A 6,000-nucleotide genomic window follows, 5' to 3' on the forward strand; every position below is an offset into this window, starting at 1 on the left:
GATCGGGACTGCATGCTGGCCACTCCCTTCTGTTGACTCCAGACTGCTGCAGGAAGTCGTTGACCACCCTTGCCCTTTGGGGGCGAGCGTTGTCATCCTGGTAGACAGCCTGCGGTCCCATCTGCTGCAGTGTAGGCACAGCCAGCGGTCGAAGGATCTCATCCCGGTATCGGAGGCCAGTCAGGTTACCCTGTACATGAAACAAGGGTGTTCTGTGGTGAAGGCTGAAGGCCCCCCAGACCATTACAGAACCTCCACCAAAGGCCACCTTTTCTTGGACAGTGGCGTCAATGTAGCGTTCCCCTTGGCGCCTCCAGACCCTCAGTCGGTCGTCGTTGTGGTTCAGGGTGAAGCGTGATTCATCACTGAACAGGACCTGGGACCATTGCTGATGTGTCCACCTCACGTGACGTCTGCAGAAGGCGCGGCGTGCTGCCCTATGGGCTGGAGTTAAGCGTGGCCGTACAGCTGGGCGACGAGAACGGAGGTTAAACCCATGAAGGCGATTCCGTATGGTCTGCTGGCTGATGTTGGTGTTAGTAGCCACCCTCAGCTGCCTTCGAATAATGCTGGAAGAGGCTGTTCTTGTTTGCAAGGCTAGTCGTTCAATGAGACGATCTTCACGTGGAGTTGTCTTCTTTGGTCGCCCAGGTCTGCGTCTTTCCTGGACCCTCCCAGTGGCTGTGAAACGTTGAATCAGTCTGACAATGACCGAGATGGACACGTGAAGTCGCCTGGCCACTTCTCGCTTGGGGACACCATCTTGGAACCATGCAACAGCTCGTCCCCTCTCAAACTCGTTCAATTTTCGTCGTGGAGGCATTGTCAGATAATGCCTAATACTGGTGGTATGTCTTCTCAAAAAGCCAAGCAAGTGACAGCATCTCACACATAAACAGCAGTGCTTGCACGTGCATAATGGTTTTTCCATGTGGCTTGTGCAATGTGTTCGGGCTGAACGGTCCAAAACAAGGTCCTTTTTCGCAAGTTTCTGCTTTTTCTTTTGCTACCAAGCTCAGTAGTAGAGAATCCCGTGCAATTTTCCCACTTACACAACATCGCCCACTTACAGCTGAACAAGAATTCATAACAATGTGGCTTGACTGAGAAATAAATAACAGTAGCGAACTGATTTTATTGAGCACCTGTTTTCTCATAGTGATCCTTAACTTTTTGTGAGTAGTGTATAAACAAGAGGCGAAGCCATCAAGACTCACGTAAGAAATCGACAAACAGTAACACAAACTCAATCACTCCGTCACACACACACACACACACACACACACACAAACACACACACACAGTAAGCATAGGTGACACTGTGCAAGAAAGCGAGACACTAGATCTAGATCTAGCCTACTTAAGCCTGTCCTTAATTGAGCCCGTAGTCGACTACACGAAGCTTCGCAAAGTCTTAATACCAAAAACCCGCAGCTACGGCGTGGTACTTTGACCCCAACATCGCTTCTCAAGTTTTGACATGCGAAGCTTCGCCGTAGCTCGCAACGAAGGTTTTTTTTGTTGTTGTAAGAAGAGTGCTTTTTGATTCAAGATGGACGACGAAATCAGACTCAATACCATAGTGAAGAATGCACTTATCGACTTTGGTCGATATCGACTAACCTCCTACCTGTATTATTTCATACTGCGATGCATTGACATGTCGAATGAAACTCGAAATCCCAGCGCTCACGCCAACTGGTCCCGGCCGTGCTCAGTCAACGAAATAGAACACATACAATTAACTTACGTCATCATCAAGTACGTAAAGTACAATTTGTGACGTAAAGTACTCAGAAAGAAGCACACCACGCGCTGGTCGAGACTACGTGCATGCGCTTTCTGACTAATAAGATTTGAGACGCCAAGACATGAAAAGATAACTCTCTTTTCCGCCATAGTGCCTTCCAACTAGTCTCGGCCCGCTCAAAATAATGAGCCAAAATGATCGAGACTTTCAGTAATTCCTTCGCATGACGTCTAACCCTCTTACGCCATAATGTGACGTCTTCAAATGACGAAATGTTAAAGTTTCTACCACAGACATACACACGCACACACACACACACACACACCGGCACACACGCACAGACAGACAAAGTTACGATCGCATAGGCTACAATTACGTGAGCCAAAAACTGAGAATGCATGTCACAAAATGGGACCCAGCTCTGGAGAATAACCCACATGCAGGATGTTAAAAGAGGTGTTGTGTATTTGCATGTCTCTTCATTGTATTTGTCACCAATTAATGTGGCATCATGAAGAAGCTTTGAATGATTTACCTTCTCGTGTGTGTGCATGATGATTTTAAGGACTTGGTGACTGTCCTTCAGGAAACTTCATGTTTGTCCATGGTACAAAGATAAAGAACACCTTGGCTTATTTCTGTGGAATGGAGTTTCATCTGAATCAGAGTAAGTGTGAAACACTAGACAAAAAGAACTAATTTATTTAAACATGAAATGTTTAAGTAGACAAGTTAAAAAATACAATCACTGTAAATCATCGAGAAACAGATTTTGGGTCAGACTTGTAATATTTCCCAGGCTGATGTAGGTATATGTTCCCTTTCTTCATGTAGGGAGAAATACAAGTGATCTGAAATGTAATTGTGACTTCGGGTACCAGTTCCAATTGTAATCATGCTGGTAGTTGCTTCAGCAATGCATTATTTAGGCCAGGACTCCATAAAAATAACATTGTGCACTCATGGTCATGCAGCTGTACAATTTAAGGGAAGCTAAATGTTACACACGTTTCCAGCATTTTTGATAACTCATTGGGACACCTCGCTTCTGTATTGCATCATGCACATGTGTTATCACAAAATCTGTACAAAGAGTAAGCTTCCATATACAGGAGGATGTCAGAAGCTTTTATTCTGACCTTTTAGTTTATAATTGCTCCATTTTAAGTTGTCAAAATATACAAATGTGTTTCAGTAAGCCCTTATTTTAAAATGGAGGGCGATAATTAACTGTCCTCTGGCACAACTAAGGGGCAATAATCCACAAATCAAACATGTTTCTCAGATAGGGCATTTGGAAACATTTACATTGATATATAATTTGTTGTGACTTTGTATGTTAAGGATCATATAAAACTTAAAATCAGAGGCAAAATTCTCAAGGGGGTGGGGGGGGGGGGGGAGGGGGGGTGATGCAGTAGTCCCCCCCTATCACAGGCAGCTGCTTTGTATTGACGGAGTTGTCTCCCTGCCTTGGGAATGAACTATTTATAGTAGCTCGATGTTTTTGGTACGTCGGTAGACAGCATACTTGTGGAGTAACTGGCTGGAGGGTCTGGCTGCTGTTGTCACCTGGTATTCTCTTGAGAACCTCCAGGTTCCCCTAGCAGTTTTTATAGGGCTAATAATTTGTAACTGAGTGCCCGAAGCACAATTAAGATCACGTTTGGAAGCAAAGCCAGTCAAAAGGGTTAATATTTTAGAGCTATATTAATAGCCCAATAAAAACATTTATTTACATTTCACGGGTGTGCTGTCTACCGACGTTCCAAAAACGTCAAGCCACTATAAATAGCTGACGCTCAATGCAGGGAGACAACTCCGTTAATGCAAAGCAGCTGCCTGTGACAGGGCCATGGGAATACTGCGTCACCCTGTGACATGTGCCCAACACTTCTTCTGCTGTTGTGAGTAGCACATCTTTAGTGTCTGTGGCGAGTGTGTCTACATCACTGTCAAGTAGGCTAAGCCTGGTTACAAACTTGCCACCACATTACTCAGCAACAAGCTTTGTCTGCATTCATTCAGCTTGAGATTAGCATTATATAAAGAATTCAATGCCCAGGTAACGATCGATGATTGGTCATTGTTTGTGACGTTTTTGCTACAGGCTTTTCACAGAATGCAGCAGGTCTGTGGGTGGTTTCCACTGCAATGATTCAGTAAATGTAATCAAGTGCATGAAACACTCGGATAACTTTTGGAGGGAAAGCCAGTTCAACAGGAGTAACTAGTCTGAGCTAAATGAATAGCCCTATATAAATGTACTATGTAACTCACAGGTTTGCAAGAGCATACCAGCAGACAAAAGCAGACATTCTCCATCACAAACCTGAGCTCTCTAAAATCCACAAGTGTTTTTCAATGTTTGAAAGCAAATATGTCAGATGTGACAATTTTCTAATATTCTGAAGACTTTTAAACAGGTTTTTGTGTGTGTCACATCTATTCAAAACACACACAAAATAAATGTGTAATTGTACTATGTTTTTTTTCTCCAGGTCATGGTCCTGCAAGGTAAAATCAACATTCAGACTGCTGAAGGTTGACACACATGGCAAATTTGAACTGCCAGGTATGTGAAGATGTTTAGAAAAAGGCTTTTCACGCCCACATAAAACATAAAACTCAGAGAGCATGCATGAAAATTCCATATTTGTTTGCACTTTCCATTGAATTTCTGTGTCGGCATGTTTCTAGATCAACACACTTTAGGTAAAAACATTATATGAGAGGGTGTATGCACTTCAATTAACCTGTGATAGACTAAATGGAAGAGTTTGCTGCAGTAACCTATCTTTGTTTCTTAGACTACTCGCAGTTTAGGGGCAGACCGTTTACTCACAATAGCCTATCTAACCTGAGCGTCTGCCAGAAATCTTTTGACACTTCGTTTTTTGTTCACACATAGATTGGAAAGTGAGCCACAAAGAAATGTAAGCTATATAGCAGTCCTCTGGCTCTGTGCTCAGATTGAACAGTACAGCTGGCCCGTTTGCATTGAGAGAAAAAAGAAGAAGGAACACTCAGTCTGACCCCTCACCCACTCGTGTTACTTTTCCTCTCAAGGAAGGCTATTCTAAAATTATCTTGCAAGACAAATGTAGGTGCTTTTTACCCAATTAAAATAAACGTCTGCTGTACATCATGTCCACATAGTTGTTAAAGGCCTTCTATCTATGGCACCATTTTGGTAAAGTTTTCTGGCGAAATAAATACAATAACAACACTTTATTGTCCCAATAACCAAAGGGAAGTAAGCGCTCTATATGCATACGACATGTGTAATGGAGCTAGTAAGCAAGAGTTATACGGAACCAATCTCCTGGCACCTGCAAGAATAACAAGCATTGAAATGAACAAGCAACTTTCATCCTCAAAAAAGGATAATCGCCGCAAGCTCATAATTGCTCATCATTCTCCAAGGCACTCTGACTAACACTCACGAACACAGTCATACACAAGAACCAGCTTTTATTCTTGACTGGACATATAGTCCTTAGATCAAGACTAGTTTGAACAGAACAAACACACACACACACACATTGTTACAGGGTTGCCTTAAAAGTATCTGTGAGAATCTTAAACAAAATGAGGCAGAGTGTTGTTTGGAGATCAAATAAAATGGTAACATTAAATAGGAAATTTTTTGTTGGACCTTTAAAGGTCCTTGTCTACATTTTTATACTGAAATCGCCATTTGACCATTAAAATGCAGATTCTATTATCTACAAATATTAACAATACACCCCCTTTCGATCAGGTAAGACGAAGCCAGTGTAGCCGTTTGAAACTGAATTCATTGTAGTATTCCAGCGTAGTACTGACTCATAGTAGGATATCCTTATTTGGAAAATGCCAAGCGCAAAACTCCTCTCAAATCCCGTGCATTTCGTGCGTTTAAAAAAAAGCGTGGACAGCGCTCCAGTGTCAAACTGTTGCTGCACTTGTTTGGGCGTGGCTTAATAAGCACAGTGACATGAATTTGATTGGTCAGTATTTTTAGGCAAAGCACATGTTCTCAGCAAACAGAAAACAAAATATTGTAAGCGTGAGTCACGCCACCCAAAAATAAAATCTTTTTTTACATATTTTTTTTTTTCTATCACTTTTTTCCCCCATGGTTCATTCATCATTTGACATAATTTTGTATCGAAATCTAACCATAAGATTATTGAAAAAAAGCACAAATGTAGACGACCACCTTTAAAAGTTCAGGGGATATTCTCTGTGCTTTAATTTAGACAAAG

This window comes from Littorina saxatilis, linkage group LG7 (genome assembly GCF_037325665.1).
Source record: "Littorina saxatilis isolate snail1 linkage group LG7, US_GU_Lsax_2.0, whole genome shotgun sequence".
Taxonomy (NCBI): Eukaryota; Metazoa; Mollusca; class Gastropoda; order Littorinimorpha; family Littorinidae; genus Littorina; species Littorina saxatilis.